The sequence below is a fragment of the Chinchilla lanigera genome, unplaced genomic scaffold (genome assembly GCF_000276665.1).
Source record: "Chinchilla lanigera isolate Chin_1 unplaced genomic scaffold, ChiLan1.0 scaffold00015, whole genome shotgun sequence".
NCBI lineage: Eukaryota > Metazoa > Chordata > Mammalia > Rodentia > Chinchillidae > Chinchilla > Chinchilla lanigera.
This window is the reverse complement of record NW_004955416.1, coordinates 30,544,121-30,572,039: the sequence shown is the minus strand read 5'-3', so window position 1 is coordinate 30,572,039 and position 27,919 is coordinate 30,544,121.

Here is a 27,919-nt window from a genome sequence, read left to right as displayed (position 1 = left end):
TAGTTATCACTTTTTATTTAAACACATCACTTTTATTTAAACAAAATAGTTAACCGACTAACCCCGCCAACGAAATAAGTGTAACACGGACAGCTTCTGCAGTAATTTTCTTTGAGTTTGCAAACCTGATCTCAGTAACTTAGAGTAACTATTCCTTGTCCTTGGCGGGAAGAAACCCACATGACTCAGCATACCATTGACACAGACCCGCCTCCCCTCATCAGCACAGTGAGGCTCAGCAGTGTTGTTGCTCCCGATCTTCCTCAGCAGTTTTCGTGCCCGTTGTTCCTCTCACTGATATAGACTTTTCCTCCTTGTCCGCTGTCAAATCATCCCTCTCCTTTAAAAGCCTTGGTCAGGGCTGTTTCCACGCCATCTTATCCCACTGCACACAACACGCTTTGGGTATATACTCCCCCATCTGTTTCCACCCCCAAAATTCTAGTCCCATCCCTGGCACACAAAACGTGGCCCAAAGATATTTTTGTTACATGAACTACAGACTTAGGGCAGTCCCCACAAAGGGCCAGGCAAACAGCTGCTTTAGGATCAGAATCCATCCACTCCAAGTGGCATCTTTTTTTTTGTTTTTCTTTCTAGTGCTGGGAATCGAACACACGACGTCGCGCTTGCCAGGAAAGCGCTGTGCCACTGAGCTAAATGCCCAGCCCTCCAAGTAGCATCTGTACTGTGATCTCCGGTTTTCTCCCCATACAGAATCCAAATTACCCTCTGGTCCTTTCTTTAAGCTGACACACGGTGGCTGCTGCGAAGCAGAGATATCCTGCAAGCTGCGGAAACACTGTAAGTGTGAATATCTTGTCCCAGCGTGGGAACTGCAATGTCAGGACCAGAAGCAGCACAAAAAAACAGGCTTTCTCAGTGGCCGCCCAGGAAAGACCTCAACTACATTGATATCGATATTATTAATTAATACAATAACGGGCCTCTCTTACATGATTTCATTTTTCCATCCATTCCCATTTTAACAGCCCCTTGAGTTTAAATCTTATCTTCTTCACTTCTTCCCTGTGTCAGAAATTAATATAACTGGTGTCACTGGTAGCAAGTGGCTTTGAAGTACCTTTGGTTGAAACTTCTTTAAGAAGAGAAAGGCACACGGGCTTGTAAGCACTTGCTTTGGGCTCTGCCAAGGAAATTACCAATTTTCCCTGGGATTTTCTGATAACGCCTTCCCTCTCACTCTATTTTCTTTCTCTGCCAATCTCAAGTTTCCAATTTGCCAAACCAAACTACCTGGGATCGTTCATTTATTGTATCTAAATGTTGACAGCAGCTCTCCGTACGAACCAGGTAGACAAATTATCAGCTGATTTACAATTATCTTACCAGCACGGGGCTAGATGAGATTGTTTTCGCAACTTAAATCAAACTTTAACTTTTCTTTATGGAAGCCTACTGCTACCCAAAAGCCATGTCTGTAGGGATTCTTTTGGAACTAACATGGCCATGATTTTCTCTGTGGCAAGAGAACTTGGCGTTGTTCCAGAGCACACATCATTACTCACCGGGTCAGAAACTCTTTATTACCTGCAGTGATTTGCAATCTATAGATTGTAACCCCATGCCATATCCATCATTATCACCACTGCTCCTGCTTAATGGGCAGATAGGTACTGCTCTTATTTTAAATACATGGACAGTAGGGCTCAGAGAAAAACTCAATGCCTTACTCTGCATCAAATGTATGTGCATAGTTAATAAAGCGACATTAGGGACATAGAATATTTAAAGATCAAAAATAAATGACTAGGATATGTTAGTTATTTATAAATATGTTAATGCACAATATACTATGTGTATAATGGATTTCATTATACAGTATACATTAACTGATGTAATACGTATTGAATTATATTGATGTATACATTACTGTTCCCTTGACAATAATAAAACCACACGAGAGAAGCTAGGATCTCTCACGCTCCGTGGTCTGTAACAGTTCAGCCACATGATGTACTTTTCCACCAACTTATGGCTTCTGCCATATCTTACAACTCCCCTTCTATTGGGCATCTGTGAGTGGGGGATACTCAGCTTTTTGTCTGTTGGGGGCTGACAGACAGCAGTGTCAAGTTTCAGGCTCAGATATGTTTGTTCCTTTGCACTGAGGATTCAGCACAGGGCCAGGTGCATGCTAACTGCACATTCTACCACTGAGTTCTACACCAAGCTGCTGAAGTGTTTAGGATAGAGGACAGCTATTTCTGTGTACTGTATAAAGCCCCTCGTGTGTGAAGTGCTGAAGATGATGTCCCCTGTACATTTCCCCTCAATTTACAATGTTGTTTTTTACTGGTGATACATATACTATTTTGTTTCTTTCTAATGTTATTTTGAAAAACTCAAATAACTGTTATGGGTTGAATTGTACCCCACCCCTTACATTCACATACTGAAATCTCAAGACCTAGTATCTGTGGAATGTGATTGTATTGGAGATAGGGCCTTTAAGAGGGAATTAACCTAAAATTGGGTCATTAGAATGGGTTGTAATCTAATATGACTGGTATCCTAATGAGAAGATGAGATTAGGACAGAGGAAAACTCAGAAGCAGACCATGTGAGGACAAGGAGAAAACAGTCACCTGCAAGTGAAAGAGCAAGATCTCAAAAGAATTCGACCCTGCTAACTCCTTGATCTCAAACTTCAGCCTCCAGAATTTGTTAAGTCACCCAGTCTGTGGTATTTTGTTATGAGCAAACAAATACAATTATTCTAAGCAATTAGAGATGCTTAGATTAGGGTCAGTCTGGATTATAACATGTACTAATTATTTGATGATGATAATGATGATGATTAACCAAAATATGAATTTCAACAATGCTTTTATCATTTACATAGCTGGACACAACAGGGTGCTTGGACACACCTAGACAGCAAATGCATCAGCTTACAGCAAAAGGGAGCATTATGGCACTCTTCCTGAAATAAGAAAGCAAGTGAGTTACAGATTCCTTACCATTTTATATGGACTTTCCTGGATAATTTTCCACCTCGGACTGTGGTTACCTCTACAGCAAAATGAGAGAGTTTGAATCTTAACGCTGGATATTTTGGGCCTCTGGATAAATACTTCAAGTGGAAAATTACCTTTGATTCTACTCTCCAGAACTAGTCACTGTTATTGCCCTAAACCCAAAGAGAAAAGATCATTCATTCCTTGAAGTTTCATATACGGGCACTGATCACACCGACATCAATCTGTTATTTGAATCTTGTATTGTGTAATCAGCATTATGATGTGTTGCATCTACAACAACATAACTTACTCGAGAGGAAGGATGGTTCTTATGTTAATGGGCACATCTCTCTTCATCTAGCACTGCTCTATATACACACTACCAACTTGGTAATGTTTATACAGTGTTACAATAGCTACACAAACACACACATGCACACATACTTTTCTGCAGGGTATATGTTGTATACCAGGGTATATGTTGTATACCATACCCAAGGCATTCCATGGGTGCCTGAAACCATGAATGGTACTGGATAGTATGTATGCTATAGTTTTTTCCTATTCATATGTATCTTAGTTTACAAATTAGACATAGCAAGAAATTAACAAGAGTAACTACTAATAAAATTGAATAATCATAGCAACATACTTCAATGAAAAGTATTTAAAGCTTAGGAATGATTTATTTCTGGAATATTTAAGGCTAAAGTTGACCTCAAAAAGCTAAAACCATAGAAAGTGAAACCATCAATAAAGGGGGAATACTGCTGAAGATAATTCGAGAATGTTCGTGTGTGCAAGTATATGTGTGTGTGTTATGATAGTCTGGATTATTACAGGATAAAAATTGGGATAAAATAACTTGAGTCAAGAAAGGAAGAATTGGTTAATAAAGCAGAGTGGCCCAGGAGCCAGAGAAGGTCTGATGATATTGCAAGATTCTCACCCCTGCCATTTCATCTTCTATGTTGGCCTTATTGTGTGGAAAATCCGTCACAAAGTCCATGACACAATGCAGGAGAGATGACTTGGGGAAGCTAAAAGTATTTCATGGTCCTTCCTGATAAACCTGTTTCCCACTGGGAGAATGAGTAGCTTATGGTTATGGGAATACCTGGGAATGATTCTTACTGATTATCTTAGTTAATGTGCCAATTCCCACAGGTGCCAAGGGAAGGGAATGATAAAATCACAGTATTTCATATGGCTTTGGGCATCTTGCTGAGAGAGCTCAAGTAATCATACAGCCCCAAAAGTCTTCACTTATAATCAATAAGTGGTCATTTACATCATCTCAAACTTGGCAAATGGGCCACCATCTTTTCCTTAAATCACCGAATCATTAGCTAACTCCTTGTCTTCCAAAACATACAGAGTCATATCTTTAATCTATACTAGGTATCTGTTATTGTTAAAATCTGAAGTGGCCCACCAAAGATTCATTTTGTGAGGGTTTGACCCTAATGCAGCAAAGTTTAGAAGTGAGTCCTAGAGGGGTGATTGTGAGGGTGCTGTCTTCATAAACAGGTTAGCCTGTGGAGAGTTCATCAGTTGCATGGCAGCTAGGAGCTGGGGTGGAGGTGGAGGAGGAAGGTCACTGGCGGCGAGCTTTTGGAGGGCAATCTCTTCTCAGGCTCTTTTTTCATCTTTCTCTCTCTTCCTTGCTGCCAAGAGATGAGCACCTTTCCTTTGTCATGTCCTTAATGTCATGATGTTTCTGTCTCAACACAGGCCCAAAGCAATGGATCTGTGACCATGGACTGAAACTTTGGAAACTGTGATCCATACAAATTTCTCCTCCGTTAAGTTGTTTGTTTCAGGCATTTTTTTCAAGAGTCAAAAGCTGACCAGTACAACATCCAACTATTGGTGAAGGAAAATACAATTTTGGAAACTCCAAGCTAACATTTTTCAATATCTTTTTCTTCCTGAAAAAAAAAATGTATTTTTTTAAATTAAGAAAACCAGAATCTAAATTGTGAACACTAGTCATAGAGAATCAGTTTGACAGATACTAATAGTACATCATTCATTTCAGGCAAAGATTTCATTCTTCAGAACATGTCTTCAAAAGCTGCTCATGTCTTTCTAGAAGCAGTGTTCCCCATGGTTTCCCCAGGCTGTTGATCATGAGGGAATAACTCCTCCATCAACATCTAGAAGGACCAGCAACCTCACAACAACCTCTTCCTTATGCTTCCTGCCCCACTGAGGCAGGAGATTAGAGTATGACAAAAAGGCTGGTCAATAGGGTGTGATCTGTCAATCACGGAGAGCTGGCAAGTCACAGCAGAGAGGCACGTGTAGAACAGCTTCTGACAGCTGGGATCTGATACCGGAAGGGTATAAAAGATGGCAACTATTGGGCTCACTTCCACCGTCTTCTTACTCTTGCAGTGATCCCCCTGGACATGCAAAATGTATTTTCTCTCTTTTTTCCACCTCTATTTCTTCTTTTATTCTCTTTTTACCTCTTTTTCACTTCTACTTCTTCTTTTACCTTCAATAAACTTTGAAATTTTTTGTTCATGGGTTGTCCCATCCAGTTCTTTGAACAGGACAGTCCACTGGCAGACACACTGTCCAGGAACTGTGGCCTCTTTTGGAATCATGTGCTGCTTCCTGCCTCTAAGAAGTGCTCTGGACTCCCTGGTAAACATGACAAGAAGGAACTACACCATGTTAGGGAGAGAAATATCATGACCCACCAAAAGTACTTGAAGAGAGAGGTCAAGTCATGCAAAGAGAAAAGTGGGGTCTGTGGTAAGAACAAATGGAAGAGGAAAAAGAGATCTGAACTCTTAAGGCACCAGAGAACAAAATGGCCCAAGGATAACCAAGCTCATATCGTCAGTTTTAATACACAGAGTAAACATGAGAAGCATTGCTGCTAAGCACCAAATCTGTATTCTGGATAATGAAACAGAGAAATAAGATGCCTATGAAATGACAGTTAGGAGGAATGTGCTCTGGCTTTCTGCTGCATAGTAGAGTGGCTACAGTTTGAATATTTCAGAATAGCAAGACAATTGGGAATGTTTCACCTCATGTGCTCATGACCTCATTTAATCATCGTGCAACATTCACAGATCTGAAACATCACATTGTACCCAAAAATCTGTACAATTCTTATGGGTCAATTAACAATAAAAGTTAAAGCCAGGAGTGGTAGCTCACTCCTGTAAGTCCAGCCCTCTGGGAGATTTAGATAGAAGGATTCATAGTTCCAGTCTAACCCGGGTAATTTAGTGATTTACCAAGATTGTCTCTAAAATTTAAAAAAAAAAAAATGGGCTGAAGATGCAGCTCAGTGTGACCATCCTAGGCTCAATCTCTAGTACCATAAAACAAAATGTAACAATCTCATTATAAAAAGACAAGAAACCTAAATTACAAGTGAAAAGAGACTTTATAGAACAAAGGTATGAGATTTGGTAAGAAAATGCATGTTTTATAGGAGGAAAAAAGGAGATAATTGAAAAAAATAACTTTCCAAAGCAAAAGAAAGACTTGACTCTTGAAAGGCAAGCAGGTAGGATGCACAAAAATGAAACAAAATCCCAGCTACTGGAATAACACTGGTAGAATTCCTGAATCCCAGAGATGAAAAGAAAGACATCCCTGCTGCCAGGAAGAGAGAACAACTTGCTCCAATGGAAAGGAGTGGGCAGTACCCAATGTCTTATCTTCATCATCAAATGTTGAAAGGCAATGAAACACTACCAAAAGATTATTAGGGGAAAATCAGTAAGAAACAAGATCCTCAATTCCCTGTGAGGAAAAAGAGAGTTTTGGGTATGCACAGCATCACTCACTCCACCTGAGTAAGATCTGAAAGAGAATTTAAATGAAGCAAACTTGAAGCAAAGTGGGCATGATAGGATAGAAATAACACATAAAGAAAAAAAGTGGATGTGGATATTGGATGATCTCCCAAACTCCACAGCCCACATTCACTATTGAGGAGCCCAAATACTGGGGAGCCCACCTAAGCCTCCTACCAGCACTCTATAGATCCCCTCTCCCCAGGTCTAATACCTCAACCCACCAGCAAATCTGGAGCTTGAAGTTCTGCCTCAAGATCTCCTAGCTTCCCTGGGAGCAATTTGTACAAAGAAGGGATGGGTGTGGTGAGAACATCTGTCAGAGAACATTGCAGATCCTTGTGAATTAAACCAGATATTACCAGCTTCAGCAAAATGGCATCACTTGTGTAGAGCCCTGTCCTCCCAGCAGCACAAAGCCCAGAGGAAATTGGCCCAGGGAGGAAGCACACATCTACCTTGGGAGAAATCTACCTTTGGCCCATCTCCAAAGCAGAGGGCCGCACCCTGCATCTGCTGGAGAAAGGAGAGAGCTTAAGTGACAAATGATTATGTACAGCTGCAGCTCCCAAGTTCACAGGCCTACAGCAGCCACTGGAGAAGGGTTGAAGTGGGGACTTCACACGGTAGGAAGAAGGGCTTAGGGAAAAGCGCCCTATAATTGTCCTCAGGATGCCAGAGTCCTTACTTAGTAAGCATCCTGAGCCTGTACAAGAGGAAGTCATGGAGATTGTGTGGATGGATATCCTGCATACAATATAAGAGAGGAAAAGAGGCTTGCTCCCCACCCCCATTTGCTCTTGTTTTTGCATATTCTTCCACCTTGAAGTATTGCCCCTCTGCCATACCACCCTGCCTTGGAGCCAGCTGATTATGGACTGAAACCTCCACAAACTGTGAGCTAAATAAACCTTTCTTTCCTTAATTTTGGGTGTAGGGTATTTTGTCTCATCAAGGAGAGAAAGTAACTAAGACATTCCTCCAAAGCCCCTGTGATGTAGGTGGGGCTTTTTGGAGGTGGCTGGGTCTAGAGTGTGACACTGGGATCCATTTTGCAATGCTAGAATTAAGGGCAAGTGTTACCTGCTCTAAATGTGGCTAGACTGGATAAGACACACAGGACAGAAATCAGATCACCACTGGCTGCTTGGATGCTTTTGCTGCCTTCTGCCTGCCACAAACTATTTCTCACCTGTGATGCCCCTCTGCCATGTGCCACTGTGCGTTGGAGCCAGCCAACTATGAACTGAAACCTCTACAAACTATGAGCCAAAATAAACCTTTCCTTCTTTAACTTTGGGTACTGGGTATTTTGTCTCAGCAACAAGAAGAAGTAGCAGACATTAACAAATGCATGCAGACTATGGGAAGGCCCATGGAGGACCTGAGACTCTGCTATGGCTTGAATGTCTTTGCCCCATCCAAAATTCATATGTGGTGGGGCTGGGGATTTAGCTCAGAGGTAAAAGCACCTGCCTGGCATGCACAAGGTCGTGAGTTCGGTTCCCGGTACCAGAGAAAAACAAAAACAAAAACAAAAAAAATTCATATGTGGGAAACTTAATTCCCAACTCAAAAGTGTTGGGAGGTGAGGGCTAAGGAGAGGTGACAAGGTCATGCCAGCACAGCCTTTGTGATAGAGGAATGGTGGTGTAGAAGGTTTTGTGTTGGTGTGCTCTTGCTCTTCCATGGTTCCTTCTTTCTTGTCTTTCAGCTTTCGTCCATGTGAGGATGGGGTTAGATAGCCTTCATATTGAACTGTCCAGCCTCCAGAACTCTGAGATAATAAACTTTTTACCTAGTCTCGGTATTTTGTTACAGCAGCACAGAACAGAGCAAGGCAATTTTCCTCCAATAGCAACCACCTGCCTGCCAGCTGTGTGAGTGGGTATGTTGGGTGTGAACTCCCAGCCCCAGTCCAGTCTTCAGTGGTGCCGTACCAGCTTCCATGAGTCCCGTGTTCAGAGAGGAGGAAACTGGATGTTCATCCCCCAACTCTCCTCCTATTTCTCTGATTGGGGGCTGGTGCAGGGTCCTCACCTGCATCACTGATGCTTGCCCTGTGTGTAGCCTGAGTCTAGTCCCAGTGTCAGCATGGCAAAACTCAGGCAAACATTCCTGTGTGTGCAGCAAGCAACTTGGCACAGGCAGGGTACCAGTACCATCTGTTTTGAGGTGAGGCATAAAACCATTTCCCACCTCTTAAGGAGTTTAGAATGTAGTCACGAAGAAATTATAATAAAATATTAAAAAGAAAATAGGTTGCTAGACCCATTGGTGCTCTCCCTGCCTCCAGAATGGTGGGCATCTTCACCAGGAAATGAGATTTGAAGTGGTTATGCAGAGCGTTGAGAGCACAAGAGGGGAGACTGTGAGCTAAGAAGAAGCAGCCGTGCATACCAAAACCCCTTTAGAAGGTTGAGGACACATGATATGTCAAGGAACAGGAAATACTCACTTGTACCTGAGGTCTCAGGTATATAGGAAAGTCCATAACAGGAGTCAGAAACAGGAAGCACTCCTGCAACAATGCTCCTCGAGCTTTGGGGGTATTTCCCCATGGAAGAAGTGCCACCACTAGTGTGCACCCTGACCCTGCTGTGAGAATCTAACATCCCCAATACCTCCAGCATTTCCACCATTCCCACAACTCGACACAATCCCAGTATTCTCAACACCTCCAATATTCCCAACACTCCAAATGTATCCAGCATTCCCAATACTCCTAACACTCCAAACAAATTCTTAACAAGCCCAAGATTCCAAGCATCTCAACACCCTCAATGACCTGACAGCCCCAGAACTCCCAACATCCCCAAAGTTCTTAAAACTTCCAGCCCTCCCAGGAAGCAGACTCCTCAGCAAGACAAGATTCTGTCTCTTGAGGTCAAATAACCAGCCACAGCTGTAATCAAGAATTTGTTTTGTGGCTGCTGTCACTTGAGATTCTTTCCTATATTTGCAGTTGTTATGGACAAAATTTGTCCCCTCAAAATTCACTTGTTGAAGTTCTAACTTCCAATGTGACATTATTAGGAAGTGGGGCCTTTGTGCTGTGATTAGGAATAAATGAAATCATGACAGCAGAGTCCTCATGACAGGATTAGTGCCTTTATAAAATGAGACCCCAGAGATATTGCTCTGGCTCTCTGCCCTGTGAGGACACAGCAAGAAGGGAGCCATTTGCAACATCGAAGAGGGTACTCAACAGAACCCAGCCATACTATTAACCCTGATTTCAGACTCCCAGCCCAAAGGCTGTGAGAAATAAATGTCCACTCTTGAAGCCATCCCCTCTATGGTAGTATATGGCAGCCTGAGTGCATGGAGGGTCTCCATAAAGCAGTCTTAAAGACATGGTAGTTTGCCTGCAAGGACAGAAGCCAAGAGGGTTGAATAGTCCTCACACTAAACACAGTCTGGACACAGGCTGTAAGTGGGGCTAGGTGAGCCGAAGTGAATCTGCAGAGAACATTAAGGTGTCAGACAGTGTTGAGGTGCCCCTGACATGGATCACTGTGCTCCCAGGTCCTTGCTAGAGGGGACACTACAAGTCAGGTAGTGAATGGAAGCCTGGTCCAGAGAGGTAACATTGTAGGAATTACATGAATAAGTGTGGCAAGAACTTCTGGTCTACCTCCCTCATTCAATTCATGTATGTGGTGTGTTTCCATTATTTGGTAGTGATTTGTGAGTTTATCAGAGGGATCATTTCTTATATAAATGTGGGTGACTTTGATCTGACTCAGTTCTACTTAACTAAAGAATTACTATCTCTCTGTGCTGGCCTCCATGTGCGAATGAGACATCCCAATACCAATAGCTCTTCTGTCCGGGAGCATGGAACTTCTTGAGACTCCCCATTCCTTCCAGGCTTCACATTAACTGGAATGAACTGTCATCATCTACATCTTACAGGGGAGATTCTTTCTTGTCTGAGATGAGAAGAAGAAAGCTATTGTCGACATAATTACTGTGATTTGAAAGTCTAATGGATTTTTTATTTTCATTTATGCTTTTGCCATAAGAATAAAACATGATGGCAATTTTATGTACCTTCTCTAAAAGTTTTCATAGCAGTAAAATATTCATTCAATGATTTTCACAGTTTTCTAACTGTAGGTGGTTTTATACCTACCTACACTTTCAAATGCTGGGAATAAAGTTTACCCCCAATAATCTCTCTGCCTTTCATGTGCTTAAAATTTACTCCAAAGAACAAATTCTTTAGAAAGTAGTAGGGTATGAATCTCAAAGTTTTCAGGAGTTGTTGCTTTATATTGAGGTAACATAATTTATTTTTTTAAGTTTCCCTCCACCTACAACAAGAAATGAAATTCCAGATAATTGAGGCTGCTCCTCTATGTGCCCAATGACATGTTCCTTTTGGCAGCTGCTGATCTGGAGGGTGCCTTGGTGCAGTGGTCTAGGAGTTGCTGGGGACAGGTGTTCATCTTCTATGACTCCATCAGTATCTCCCTGTTATCCCTGAGGATGCAGCTTCCCTGGGTCCTAGGAGTGTGGGGTGCTACCAGTCACCCTCCAGTCCAGATTGGCTACAGGGCCCCTCCAGTCTCACACCCTCCAGCTATTTTTTGGCTATGCTTAGGGACCTGAGCAGAGCCCACTGCAGTCTGTGGCCCAGGAGGACTGAGGGCTGAACTAGTTACCATTCTGTTGGTGAGACAAAAATCCTGACACCTGCAACTTAAAGAAGGCTCGGTTGTTTTGGTTCAGTTTCAGAGGTTTTAGCCCATGGTCTTTTGGCTCAAAGGCAGAAACAGCATGATGGAAGGGGCTGGCAGAGGAGAGCTGCTCAACCCACGGCAGCCAGGAAGGGGGCAGAAACCAAAGAGCCAGCAAGTGGAAGACAGCCTGGAAGGAGAAAATGTTGGGGCCAAGAGTACATACACCCTTCCCAGTCGTGCCCCAGTGGCCCACCTCCTCTAGCCAACTTCTCCCACACACTTAAGAGCACCTTCAAAAGTGAAGTCATCAATAGATCATTCCACAGAGGAGTTTGGAGCCCCCACAATCCAACTAGCCTTTGAAAGCCCCACCTCTGAACACGTGAACTTTCTGCGGGGAACTCTTTTATCTAAACCACAACAGGGCATTCACTGCCGTCATCCTGACCACGGGGAATTATTGCACTGCTTTTTGAGTGACTGGAGTGGGAGATGACTCTGTAAGACCACACTGTCCATCTGCCTAAGTGGCCGCATAGCCAAGGCCATGTCTATACTAATGGCAGGGGCCAGGGGATCATTCAGATCTTCGGAAGGAGGGCGTTCCTTACACTGCTGGCTTCTGCCTCCCTGATGTTTTTGTGTCACCATACGTCCTCCCTGTGGCACAGCAGGAGAGCTGGATTTCACTCTCATCCTCCTGACACTGTACCTTCTCTTTTCTCCTCTGCCATTCTTTCATCTGTTCCCTGGCCCAGCAAAACTTCATCTACTTTTCTGAGTGAGAAAAATGGACTCAAAATGAGTCCACATTATTTCTCAGGGCTTGATTTTTAAAGTTCAAAATGCTTTCATCTCAGATGATTGTCTCAGACTTGTATTTCAAAAGCTTCTCCCAAAATATTAAAGCAGAATTGATACTGCTGACTTTCTGCTTAGCTGAACGTGGTCCTGCAGCAGGCTCTGCTGTGTGTGGTCTGCATGCCCAGTTCCAGCTGACCTCTTTGTGACAGTGAGGCCAGGAGACACCTGAAGCACTGTAGGAAGAGAACTTCTTGCTTCTGGGGATCAAAATATTACCCAGTGCTGATATAAACACTAGAAGGCCATCTGAAAAGTCTTCTTGTCTCTATCAGATACATTGATAGAACTAATTATGAGCTGACTTTTGAATTATTGAAAACCCTAGATTTGGGTAACTTTAAAAGATCAGTTTTCTTCAAGACCTTTCAGAACAGCCTGGGGTATATATGCCCTCTGGAGGGTCCATACTGGCTGCTTCACAGTGTTCATGGCTCCATGCACAGGGCTTAGGAGGTCTGGCAGGAGGAAATAGGACTCAGAAGAGTTTGGCAAGAGGGTGACAATCGCCTTCAGTATCTGTAGGTTCTGCACCCACAGATTCAACCCACCATGGCTGGAAAATTTTTCATTAAAAAATATTGCATCTGTACTGAAAATATAGATATTTTTTCTTGTCAGTTCCTAAAAAAAAAAAAAACCAGTATAACAGCTTCTCGCATAGCATTTACATTGTATTGGCTATCCTAAGTAATCTAGAGCTGATTTAAAGTACTGTATACAGGAGAATGTGCAGGTGTTCTGTGCCATTTTATATAAAGGTCAGGCTGGGGAATGTCCTGGAACTGACTGTTCATGAAAACTGAGGAATGACTACACATCTCAAGCATGCCAATGTTAATAAGCAGTGCAACAGCTGGGTCCATTCTGCGGCTTTCCAGGGTCAGAACATGTCTCACCTGTCTGTGCATTTGACTTGACTCTGCTTCTCCTGAGGCAGCCTCACACACCCATCAAGTGGTCACAAAGCACCATATCAACCACTTCAGCCCTACAAGGTCTCTTTGGATACTTGGATCTCAGGATTTTGAATTAGATGCAAGTACATTCTTAGATACAATGCTTCTTCTGTGGCAGAAAACTCCACTTCTCGAAACCCTACTCTATACCTCAGGTCACTGCTACCAAGTAAGGACCTTGGATGGGAGGAGGTGACAGAGACATAGTTCTTAAATATAGTTCCAAAAATGTGTGCTGAATATTGAGCCTGAAATCTCGAGGGATTCTTGGGTGGCTAGATTTTAAGCTAGGTGTTGGCACTGGAGCTCTGTGTGGTTGAGGAGAGTGGTAGATTTCAAAGGCAATGCAGAAAATCTTTGACTGGCATATTCCTAGTTTCCATACTAAATTCCACGAAGTGGATGACTTAAGCTGTGTAAATTCTCTTCTCATAGTTCTGGAGGCTGGAAGTCCAAGATCAAGGCATTAGCAGGTTGGCTTCTCCTGAGATATCCTTGGCTTGGAGGTGACCACCTTCATCATGGGCCCTCCCACAGTCTTCTTCTGCTTGGGTATGTGTCCTAGTTTCCTCTTCTTATTAGGACACCAGTCATATTGGATCACGGCCTACTCTAATGACCTCATTTTAGCTTGGTTACTTCTTTGAAGGCATCAATTCCAAATACAGCCACATTGGAGGTTGGCAACAGAATAATTCAGTCCATAGAAACAATTCACCGCACTGCATCATGACTTAGAACCAGAGAGCCATGTACCCTACACTAACTCCAAAGTAATAAGAGTTATAGATAGAATAGGTGGGACAAAACCATGAAAAATATTGAGGACTGAAGTTCAACATCTCAGAATGTTGCCTGACTCTGTAACTCACCAACTGAGACAACATAGCAAGTTGCTCCCCTCTCTGAGCCCCTTTTCTCATTTGGGAAACATAGGGAGAAAGAAATCTCTTGCATTTATACATGGATATGAGCATCAGAAGTAGTTTTTGCAAAATGAGAAAAAATAGCTACTCAGAAAAGAGGATCTGGGGCTGAGGTTGCAGTTTAGTGGCAGAGTGTATATTTAGCATGAGTGAGATACAGGCCCAGGGTTTGATCCTAAGCACAAAAAATTTCAACAATAAGAAGAAAGGGGCACAGAGGAGAACAGGGACTGAGAGGAAAAGAGCAGGAGAAAAAGGGAGAAACGAAGAGAAGAAGGAGAGAGAGAAGGGGAGGGGAGGGGAAGACAGGAGAGAAGAAGAGGAGAGGGGAGGGGAGGGAAGGGAGGAGGAGAGGAAAGGAGAGGAGAGAGGAAGAGAGAGGGAGAGAACGGGAGAGAGAGATAGAGGGAGAAAGGATGGCTCTTCTTGTGAGTACTGGCTATCATTAGTATCAAGTCCGTGGGATCCCAAAGCCAGTGAAGACCTTGGCCCCTTCTCAGAAACATTTATGTGGTGAGTTGCTGCACTCTGTGCTATGGGACCATGCAGCTCTGGACACACGCTTGGCTTGACGCACAAACTCAGACCAATCACAGAAGAGTGTTGCTGCCACCCCTCTGGGGACTTTCCTTGGGATCCTGCAGGAACATCTGCCTTCCTATGAAGACCAGAACCCCTGGTGAGTTCACACCCTGCACTTCACACACACTCATGACAATATGCTTTATAAATCCCCTCATTTGTGGTCACCAGAACAAGCCTATCTTTGGACCTTCCAATCCACTGAAACATAAGTAAAGAAAAGCCTTTTATAATAACTAAGGGGGCCCTGTGAAGGAATTGCCATGAGCTGGAATATAGTGTTCAGGATGGTGCTTTAAAATTCTTATTCCTGGGGCAATGTCCTACCAGGATCTGGGATCAGGAAAAAGAGGGCAAGTGACATCAGGTAGCATTGCGAGCGAAGTGTTGCACAGGTGACCATGGGATTCTTGGTGCTGGGCTTAACTGTGTCTCACCAGATTCTCCAAGAGCCCGAAGTACAGGGTCACAGATTAAAGAGAGGTTAAATGTGGATGGAACATGAGCAATCATTTATTCTATTCCAAAATTCTTACTTTACAAACACGGCGCCTAGAGAAGCGAAAGCCATGCACTCACCTCATGGCAGTGCCAAGGATAAATTTTAGGTCGTGTTTATTCAAGGTTCTTTCTACCTTTAAAGTTAATTAGAGATTTTAAAAATTTATCTTTTGCATGTGAATATTCAGTTACCCCTTGGCACCTGGGGGTTTGATTTGAGAACTCCCTGTGAATACAAAAATTTAAGGGGACTCAGATCCCTTACATAAAATGGTATAGATTTGCATATAACCTATGTGCATCTTCCAACATACTTTATGCCATCTCCACAGGATTTATAATGCTTAATGAAATGTACATTTTATGTAAATAGTTGTTCTATTGTGAGGGACTGACAAGAAGAATGTCTGTACACATTCAGTACAGATGCAATTATTTTTCAAATCCCTTCCATCCACAGTTGGTTGACTACTGTGTATCCATCTTCCAGCGAGAACTCCACAACCCCAGCGCCATCACACCAGGGGCTCACCATGGTCCAGGCAAACCATCTTATGTATTCATTCCATGTGTGGAAGCCCCTACCTCATACTCACCTTCCCAACCATAGGAGAGACAGAGTTTTGATAACAATAAATTTGGAGTGGGCTCTGATAATCCCACCATGTGTCATCCCTGGATGAAGCACTGTGCCTCAGGTGGGAGCAGATACTCAGCTGGTCAAGCAGACTCTAAACATGAGATCCCTACTGGGGCAACCCATCTGAGACCCTGTGTTTTAATCCCAAGAAAGAGCGGGTTTAAAATTAGAAGGCACGAGGGGTGGATTGACAGGCAGAAACAAGACATATCTACTAGAAGGGTCCAAGGAACTTAAAGAAAGGAGTCCATGTCCCTTAGCTCCCAATTCTGCATTTGCATTGGAGAAGTCAAAATTCCTACTCATGTGATCCTTAAAGGTAGGGCCTAAAATGGCATTCCCCACAGAAGGTCACTAAGGAACTGGAATGGGAAGGGCCACCCTTTGCCAGTTTTCTTGGGTTCTTGTTCCCAGATGGAGGGTCCCATAGGGCTTCTTTCCAGGTTCTTAGTGTCCCAAAGAATTGGATGAGACACAAAAAAGGCAGGAAAAGTGTACATTTATTGAAGCAGAAAAGAAGTATGTTCTACAGAGCGAGAGCGGGCTGATGAAAAGGCTCACCGCTGCCCAAGAATAAGCAAAAGGACTCCTTTATATCCAAAATTCCCAGTCATCTCTCCTTCACGCAAACAAGGCATTGGGCAAGGTGTTTGACCAAACACTCACCTGGCATCACGCCATGCATACCCTGTCCTGTCGCAAAACTTGTTTGGCTTCCTCTTACACATAAATAAAGGATTAGAAATAGTATCTTTTGATTTGTTGTGCCCACAGCAAATAAAGGTTGAAAAGAGCAACTTCTGATTGGTCCTGCGAACAGCGCCAGATTCAGATGAAGACTGAAAATAACAAGCTTCTGACTGGTCCAAAAGAGTACTGTCCTGGTTGGTTCTGTGTACAGTGATGACGGTTTCACTGTATTGAGAGTGTCCTCCGCACAGGAGTGCCCCTCAGGCTACTGCCCTGTCTTAGTCAGCTTGGGTATTGCTTGCAGCTTTTGAGGTAAGATAGGACAGGAAGGGACAAGGAAGGAATGCATGACCCACCAGCAAAGCCAGTCATGCCCCGAGCAGCCCTTCCCAAAGGGATATCTTTGGGAAGATATCTTTGGGAAGGGATAAATGGAGCTCATGTTTTTTGTTTTCTTACAGATTTGTATCCTCAAGGAAATAGCTTTGCTGAAAATACTTTCAGCAAAGCTGATCATTTGGTATTAATGAAGCTTCCACACAATATCCCAAGTTTCCTCATCTGCCAGCTGGTGATAAGAATAGTACCTGCCCCTTTGGGAGCTTGAGAAGAAAATGAGATCATAGATACCAAGCTCAAGTTCAAAGTAGGCACTCAGCACATGTGTGATGTCATCTCTATAACTGCTGCTCTCTCTCAGCAAGTCGTCTTCTCTGTCTTCTGGCTTGCAAAAGAGAAGCAGAACAGTTGGCATTTTAAAATGCTAAAATGGAGTAAGAGAAAGAGATTGATACTCATTTATGCCTGAGGTAAAAAGGAAATAGGTAAAACTATGAAATAATTGTTTTTAAGTCACTGGGCATTAAGCAACAGAAGCCAGAGGTTCCTGTCTGTGAAGTTACCAATTTGGTGGGCTAGGTTGCAATGCAAACCATTCACACATGCTTGAAGTCTAGAGATATGCTGCCCACTTAGTAGGGCTATTTCCTTGAGGATACAAATCTGTAAGAAAACAAAAAACATGGGCTCCATTTACAGCTTCTTTTGTCTTTAAGATTTTTTTGTTTTGGTTAGTTTCCTGGAAGGGAAAAGGGCAATGTAATCTTGGAAAACTTTGTGACCTGAAGTTTTACTTTTTCTTCAAAGTACAATTTAAAAATTATGATTTCCTGTCTCTTTTCCTAGTTTCTCCTTGTCTTAATTTCTTTTATCCTATCTAAGGGCAATTTGGAAAGAAAAAATTAATATGGCAGTTTTGGATCATAATTCAAAGGACAATAAAAGTAGCCTTGTGTCCATATGGACATAAATGATTAAATAAATGTACTGACAAGAAAGAGAAAAATACCCTGTGTGGAAGAATTCCAAATAATTTATGTAGCTACTCTACCCACAAAGATATTGCCTATCCATTCCCTTAAAGTATGGGCTGCAAACAGTAAATTTCTTCTAAAGAGCACAATGAATACAATGTCTTTGGGAAATGGGATATCTATTGATGAATTAAATCAGAATTTTTGAGATATGATAACATGGATTTCCAGTCTCTAGCCCAAAGGCCACTGTCCTTATAAGGGCAAAGTGTGGACAGTACACAGAGCAAAGACCATGTGAAGATGGTCATAGAGATTGTAGTGGTACATCTACATGCCAAATATATTACACAACTGGAATTTAATCTCTCAGACTTCTACCAGCTCAAAGTCAAGCTCAAGGGGCCAGCATAGTCAGGTTCTGGGGAAGGTTCTCTTCCTGGCTTGTAGGTAGAAGATTTCTCTCTATGCGCTCACATGGACTTGCCTTGGGGGAGGGGATGGGACAGGTAGAGAGAAACAGAGACAAGACTGAGAGACAAAGGTATGGAGTTTTCTGGTGTCTCTTCGTATAAGGACACCAATCCAATCAGAGCAGGGTCCTGTCCTCACAATCTAATTATTCCCCTTGGAACCTCATCTCCACATTAGAGGTTATGATTCAACATATGATATTAGGGGGAATTCAAACATTCAGTCCCTCATACTAAGGAATACCAAAGGTTGCCAGAAAGCCAACAGAAAATGAGAGGTACAAACAGATTCTCCGTCTGAACCTCCAGGAGGAATTAGATCTGCTACACCTTAATTTTGGAATTTTTACTTCTAGAACTGTGAATTTCATCATACACTATTAGATTGTCATATAAAACTAATACATCATACAGTATTAGATTATTTTAATTCTGTATTCTTATGATATTGTTCATTGATGCCTTTATTTAAATAATGTTTCTTGAGTACACTTTCTGCCACTGAACAGATTTAACCATCATTAACTATCCCAAGGCTTACTAGTAAACAAAATACGATAAAATATTTTCCCAAATGAACTCATTCTGCATTTCACAACTATTTCTTTCTTTATATTCTCTGTGTGCATACATTGACGTGTGAACACCACTACAGATCTTCCACAAATACCTCTTATGCACTTATTCTCTTTCTAGACACCAACACTATTGTAGGAACTGTAAATTTCACAGTCAGGAGAACAGATATATTCTAGCTCTCATGGAATTCACAGCTTTGAGGACCTGCCTGACGGTAAGAAAATCAAGAGAAGCATGTACTATGTCAGGATATTGTCGGTGTTATCCAGAAAATGAGACCTCTACACAGGATGGAGATAAGTGGGTGTACAACGCAGGAAAGGATACTTAAAAGAATCCCAGGACAAGAGGACTTTAGCAGAGACTAGAAGTCATGGTAGAGTAAGCCACAGAGGTAGCTGGGGTGAGAATATACTGAGAACTGGGAACAGCAAGGGCTGAGGTCTAAGGGTGGGATCATGCGTCACCATTTCTAGGAATAGCATGAAAGCCAGTAGGAAAGGTTCCATTTCTCGTCTCCATGAAATACTGTGTGGCACTAGTGATGGTGGGGGCCGTGGGGGAAGAACAGGAGGCCAGGGAGGCATCTAAAGAGGGGGATGACTCTATTCTCTGACTAAAAGAGATGGTGTCCAGGGGTGCAGGTAAATCTCTCTTGGTAATTTCTTTTTCTGGACACCTGCAGCTTGGCCTTGAATGGAGATGTAGCTTTGGGAAGTGTGTAGCAAAGTGGAAACATTTAAGTCCTGATTTTTTTTTAATGGGGAACTGAGAAGGAAGGCCCTAGGCAGCTGGAAAGAAAAGGAGAGGTTGTGGGGAGGAAGGGTACCGAGAAAGCAGTTCAGGGCCGGGATACAGTTCAGAGGCACAGCACCTGCCTGGCAAGCAAGAAGTGGTGAGTTCAATTCCTGGTACCAAAGAAAGAGAGAGAGAGGGAGGAAAGGAGGCAAGAAGGCAGGCAGGAAGGCAGGCAGGCAGGAAGGAAGGAAGGAAGGAAGGAAGGAAGGAAGGAAGGAAGGAAGGAAGGAAGGAAGGAAAAACACCATGACAAGCTGGACATACCCTGGGAATGCAAGAATGATTCAATTTTTTAAAAAATGAGACATGTGATCCACTATATTAGCCAACTGTAAAGAAAAACCACATGACTACCAATGGATACAGACAAGGCATTTGAAAAAGTTCAGTGCTCGTCTACAACACAGACCTTCAGCAAACTAGAACTGAAAGGGGCTTCTGCCCCAAATAACATCTCCAAACCCTTTAGCTAACATCAAGCTCAATGTTGAAAGACTGGTTTTTCCCCTCAGATTAGGAACAAGGTAAGAATATCCATATTTGCCTTTTTTACTATCTCCCTGGAAGACCCAACAATTAGGAAGAAGAATAAATAGCCTAAAGATAATAAAGGAAGAAGATCACTGTACTATGCATAAAACACAGAACTATGTATGTAGAAACCCAATGAAACCTGAAAAATCTCCTAGAACATAGAATAAATTGGCAGAATATAAGGTAGATACATGAAAATCAATCATTTGTAAAACTCAACAGTAAGAAAAATATTTAAATCCTATAAAAATAACAAAATCCTTGAACAAAAAATGCATGAAACAGAATAAAAGCGGTACATAAACCTGTGAAAAGCTCACCACAAGGCATTAGAGAAATGTATCTTAGGATTACAATGACAGCAAGACTTTTAGAACCTAAAAGTTGTCATGATTGTCACAGAGAAACAGTGACTTTTCTTGGACCCAGTGGAGAATTGGGGTTGCACGTAAACTGCCACCTAGAAATCTGAAGAGACAGGTGACAGCTGAGATTTGTTCACTTGGAGAAGGCACCAGAGCTACACTTTAAATGGAATTCTAACAAACTTCTGGAGGCTGAGTGTGAATTAGCCTAAGAGGAGGAGAAATTCCTGGTGGCTCAGCCTTAGAAGCTTCCCTATACTGTCATGGACAATACCTCTGGAAAACTTATCAGGTCCTCATAGTGGAGATCCAAAGACTTCCTCCCAGCTCAGGCAGGAAGAGGGAAAAAGCAGTCCTTGTGAAATAGACAGACTGCTATGGTTTGAGTTTGTTTACTAAAGTTCAAGGGCTGGAAATGTAATCTCCAGACTCACAAGTCAATGGTATTTAGAAGTAGCCTTTGCATGGTAGTTAGGGCGAGAGGAGGTCAGCAGTTAGGGTTAGAATGAGGTCCCCATGATCGCATTAGAGGGTGTATAGAAAAACAGACCTGAGCTAGTGTGTCATGAACCTTTGTGTACAAGGCTCACAGCTCCTGACCTTAAGTAAAGAGTGTTTTCCTTGATCACCCAGATGGTTTCCTCCAATCCATTCAAGTGCCGTAAGAACAAAACCGAGTATAAACGTTCTGCCTTAAGAGTTCAGCATCAGCTCCTTCCTTCGAGTTCCAGCTTGCTGGCCTTCAGATTTCAGGTTTCCAGACTCTGCAGTGGCACAGGCCTATTTCCTGTAATGTCAATCTGTCCACCTCCTTGTCCCCACCTTCACGCCCTCTGCTGCTCTCCTGCTCCCCTCAAACACATAACTAGTAAAAGGTGTTTATTGCATATACATGTTTTAGTTCCATGGTGAACACTAACTGATACTAGTTCTAACAGGAAAAAATAGACATCCTGCAAGAACATATGGATTATATAAGCAGAAGGATGGCGATTCTAAAGGAAATCATAGAAAATTCTAGATATCATCAATACTGTACTGTAATTATAACTGTCTTTGATAGACTCATCAATAGACTGGACATGGCTGAAGAAAAAATCAGGGAACTGGAAGATAGGTTAATAAAAGCTTCCCATGAGGAAATGCGAAAAGAAAAAATAGTATAGACATCCAGGAAGTATGGAAAAATTTCAACAGTTGTAACATGTATAATTAGGATATCAGAGGGAGATAAAAGAGGGAAAGGAGCTGAATAAATCTTTGAAGTAATGATAGTCAAGAACTTTCCAACCTTAATGACAGACACAAAATCATACTGTGTAGATCTCAGAGAACAACAAACGGGTTTTTAAAAAATTCAGAAGTAGATGTATTATATTCAATGTGCATGAGACATAGAGAGAGAAGAGAGAGAGAGAGAGAGAGAGAGAGAGAGAACACAAGAATACAGAAAGGAGCTGGAATGGGAGGTTGGAGGGTGTGCAGTAGAATATATGTAGAAGAAAAGGGTTAAGAAACAGAACTAGCTTCCCATCAAAAGCCATATAATCAGGAAAAAAGTAGAGCGCCATATTTAAAGGATTAAAAGACAAAAGCAACTAACCTGTAATTCTATATCCAGTAAAATTATCCTTCAAAACTAAAAAAGAAGTATTTTCTCAAGCAAACAAAATTTGGTTCAATTCACTATCAGACATGCCCATCAAGAAATGCTAAAAGATTTTTTTTCTTTTTAGACAGAAGGAAGATGATATACATAAGATTTTTGGATCTATATAAGAAGAGGAAATATTGGAGAAATAATAAATGTATGTAAAGTAGACCTTCTTTTTATTATTAATTAATCTAAAATATAATTATTTGAAGCAATCATTGTACCAGGGAACTAGGTTATTGTTGAATAAATTGACAGCAAAGTCACAGAAATGTGGACAGAGGATTGGAAATATTTTTATAAGATACCTGTACTACATGTGAAGTTGAATAGTGTTATTTCAAAAAAGATAGAAATTAGTGAAAAATTTATACTATAAACTCTAGAATGAGCACTAAAATATCTTCAAAATATAATTGGTAGTCTTAAAGTAAATGCAATATTATAAAATATTCAATTCAAATCAGTGAAATAAAAAAACAAAAAAGAAACCATTAACAATCATTAGAAAGCAGTTACCAAGTTGGCTGATATAAAACCAAACATATCAATAATCAAGTTCAGTGTGAATGGCCTAAATACATCAATTAAAAGCCACAGATTTACTGAGTAGTTAAGAAGACAAGATTCAACTACCTCTTCTCTATAAAAAGCCCATGTTAACATAAAATATCTAATTAGTTAAAACTAAAGGAATAGAAAAAAGATATAGCATGTTGACTCTAATAAGTAGATTAGGAGCAACTAAATTAATTTCATATAAAACAAAACTTAACACAAGGAAAAACACAAGGGATAAAAGAGAGGAGTAGTAATTCATAATCATAAAGGGGCCAATTCTGCAAGTTAATAATCTTAAGTGTAGATGTACTTAACAACAGAAACAAAATATATAAGAGAAAATATCATAAATCTGAATTATAAGCCTGGAAAAACAAACTGATCAATCCACTGTCATAGTTGGTGACTTCAACATTCTTCTACCTATAATATATCAAGTAGGCAGAAAATTGGAGAGGATAGAGTTCACCCGAACAACACTAATAATTAGAATTATCTAGTTCAGATTTATACCTAGTTCCACTAATAGCAAAGTACATATTCTTCCCAAGTTTGTATGGAACATTCACCAACATCAACCACATTCCAAGTAAACAAACCTTATTAAAATAAAGGAAAATAGAAATCATAGAGCATGTTTTCAGAGTATAATGGAATTAAGCTAAAAATCAAGAACAGAAAGATAAGTAGAAAGTCGCAAATTATTGGAAATTCAACAGCACATTTCTTAACGACAATGGAACAAAGACAAAGTATCAAGAATAATTAAAATATGTTGAACTACATAAAAATACAACTCACCAAACTATGTCTTATACAGCAAAAGCAGTACTTGAAGGGAAACATTTATCATTAAATACATAATGGAAAAGAATGAAGATATAAAATCAAAAATATAAGTTTCACCCAGGGTATTAGAGAAAGACAAGTAATTTGATCCTAAAACAAGCAGAAGATAATATTATGGTTCATGTCTAGAGGTCCCCCCAAAATTTCATACGGCCACAGGGACAGGCTTTTCACAGGTAGCTGAATTGAGAGTTTGTGACTGATTCATGGTTCAATGCTGGGATTAAGGGTGTCACTGCTACACCCACCCTAGGGCAGGTAGTCTGCATATTACATGAAGGACAGAAAGAGTCTTGTCTCTCCCTTGTTGCTTTTGGTGTCTTCTGTCACCATGAATTGTTGACCCTCTGCCATGTGCTACCCTGCCTTGGAGCCAGCTAATTATGGACTGAAACCTCTACAAACTGTGAGCTAGATAAACCTTTCCTCCTTTAACTTTGGGCATTGGGTATTGTGTCTCAGCACTGATAGAAAAGTAACTAGAACAGATAATAAAAGTTACAGAATAAGTAAAGTGGAAAATAGGAAAACAGTAGGAAAAATCAATAAAATAGAAACTGGTTCTTTAAAAGTACTATTTAAATTCATAAATATGTATCATGATAAGAAAAGTTGTTAGAAATAGTTTGCCAATTGTTAAAAATGAAAGCGGAGCCAGCCCTAGTAATTTTATGGACATTAAAAGAGTAATCAAGTATTATGTTGAACAACTCTAAACTGATACAATGGAATAGTCAGATAAAACCAACTGATTCCATGAGAGACACAGCTACAAAAATGTACACAAGAACAAACAGTAATGTATATACCTCAATGCCCATAACAAAATCAAATTAATAATAAGTAATCTTTGAAACAATTATGAGATCTAAGTGTTTCATGAATGAACTTCATCACATATCTAATGATGAAATGATGTCAATTCTTTACAATCACTTACAGACAACAGAAGTAGAAAGAGGTTCCTATCTTATTCTATGATGCAAGCTTTACCTGAATACCAAAACAAGATAAAGACATTACAGAAACAAAACTTACGTATTCATCATCTCTCAGAAATATAGATGTAAAAATCCTAAAAAACTAGCACATTGAACACAACAGTATATAAGGACATTTATATATCACAAGAAATTGGGATTTATGTATACAAACCTGCTTAAATTTTGAAATTTAATCAATGAAACCCATTACATCAACAAACTAAAAACTTGGCATCACATTATCATGTTAGTAGATGCAGGCAAAAAAAACTGACAAAATCTAGTATCCATTCACAATAAAAACTCTAAGCAAACTAAGAATAGAGGGGAACTTCCTTAACTTGACCAAGAACATTACAAAAGCCCTACAGGTGATAACTTAGTGATAAGATATTGGATGTTTTTTCCCTAAACTTAGAAAGAAGACAAAGATGTCCCCTTTTGCTATTACTATACTACAACACATCCGAAGTTCCAATTAATTCAATAAGGTAAAAAAAAGAAATAAAATGGATACTGATTGAAAAGGAGAAGTAACACTGTCTCTATTAGAAGATCACAATATGATACATTTTTTGGATCCCAAAGACTCCATAAAAATAATCCTGGAACGGACAGGCAAATCACAGATACAAGATTAATACATAAAAGTTAACTGCTTTCCTACAGTACATCCATGAACAATTAAAATTTGAAATTAAGAAGTATCATGTATACAACCCAGAAACAAAATATGGATGAATAGCATGAAAGCTTATAGGACGTACGTACACAAAACCATAAAACATTGTTGAGAGACTCAAAGATCTATTTAAATGGAAATATATTTCATATTCACCGATTAGAGGAAGCAATCTTGTTAAGATCTTAATTTGTCCAAATTTGATGTACAATTTAATGGAATCTGAATCAAAATCTCAGAAAGCTTTGTGGTAGCTACTCCTAAACTCATCCTAAAGTATATATTTGAAAAGACAAAAGACCTTGAGTAGCCAATGTAAGATTGAAGGACAGTTGTAGAACTGACACTAAGAGACTGCAAGACTTAACTACACACCTATAGTAATCCAGAGAGCATGCTATAGTAATCAACGCAGGTAGTGTAATAATCAAAGAATTACATATTTATCACTGAAACATCAAAAAGGCCGGAAATAGACCACCACAAATGTACAGTCAGCTGACCTTAGGCAAACAGCCAGCCCAATTCAATGGAGATAGGGTAGTTGTTTTTTTCAACAAACATTCACAGACCAAAAAAAACCAAAAAAACAAAAAACAAAACCAGGACACAGACTTTCCCTGCAAACCTAAATGTAAAGTGTATAGCTATAAACGTGTAGAAGAAATATATAACTGAATATATGTGATCTTAGTCTTAGTTGTGTTTTTGGATACAAATATTAAAAATATGATCTATGAAAGAGAAAGAAAGACCTAAGGTATATTTTATTAAGGCTAAATACATCTACTCTGCAACAGACACTGTTAAGAAAATCAAAGGACCAACCTCACATTGGCAGAAAACATTTCCATACACATACCCGCAATTTTACTCAAAATGTGCAAAGGACTCTTAAAACTCAACAACACAAATAACCTAATTGAAAATGTGTGAAAGGTATGAACTTCACCAAAAGAAGATACAAAGATAAATGCCAGGCCTGATGACCGAAGCTTGTAATTCCAACACTCTGGGAGGCTGAGGCAAGAGGCTCTTAATGTGAGCCCAGATTGAGCAAATTAATGGTTTAGCAACATGTGGTATTAAAACAAAAATAAATAAATAGAAAGGGCTGGGAATGTAGCTCGGTGAAAAGTTCCTAGGTTCAATCCTTAGTACTTCCAAAGTAGAAGTCAAATATACAAAATAAGCTCAACGTCACTTTTCATGAAGAAATCGAATATTAAAACGGATACAGCACTGGATATCTATTAGGATGCCATATATGACCTTATACATATCAAATATATTAGCACATATAGCCAGTCCTCAATGGTTCAGGGTTTTTTTGTTAACTTTTGTAATGGTGCAAAGAACATGCATTCCATAGAAATACTACTTCAAATTCTGGATGTTGGTCTTTTCCAGGGCTAGTGTCACAATGTTGGACGGACACCCTGGGAGTCTCAGCTCCCTGTCAGTCAAGGCACTGATGCTCCGCTGTTAGTATGATGTAAGTTAGATGTATTAAATGCAGTTTTTATTTATGATATTTTCAGTGTAGCACGAGCTTAATCGGATGTCATCCCACTGTAAATCCATGAGCACGTGTGTGTGTGTGTGTGTGTGTGTGTGTGTGTCTCCAACTAATTTAAAAACTTTAGTCCGTTCTAACTCCATATGCAAATGTTTGTAGAATATCTACTGGGACTGACCAAAACCTAAAAATCGTCCAAATATCTTCCAGGGAGTAAATATATCAACAGAAGAGGATTTAAGTAATCGGACACCTGCTACTGCATGGATGAGTATTGAAACCATAATAATGCACTGAATAATCGGATTCCTGTGTTGCACATTACAAAATTTGTTGCATAATTCCATGGGTGCGACATTCTCACAAAGACAAAACTGTATCAACGGAGAGCATATCAGAGGTTGGCCAAAGTGAGCGCTCAGGAGGGTGTGGCTATAAAGGGACAGTAGTAGAGAGCTCCTTGGGGAATGTCTCTTGATCACCCTGCAGGTTACGTGAAAACAGATAATCGCTGACCACCACAGGTGTTCATATGAAAAAGAAAATATTACTGCATATTCATTTTAAAACGTCAAATTACTAAACACTATTAAGCATGTATAATGTTTAAGGCCGGAGGAAAAGCCCTAAAGTAGGAGTAAAGCGACACTCGTCAAGAAATTCAACTTACAGAGCCTGTCTCAACAAAAGGGTGGGGGTCGTGGGGAAAAAGCGTGGCCCCGGTGTCACCGCGAGCGGAGGTCGCGGCAGGCAGAAAGGGGCGTGGCTTCTCCGACGGGGTGCGGCGCCCGCGGGCACAGAGGAGCAGGCAGGACAGGGCACCGCCGCGGAACCGACCTTAAGTAGCGGCGTGGGAAAGTGAAAAGAGAGCAGGGGATGGGCCGGGTCGGGGAGCCGGGAGGACGGGCAGGACCGCGGCCGGACGAGGCGTGCGCCCGGCCCCGGAGCGCG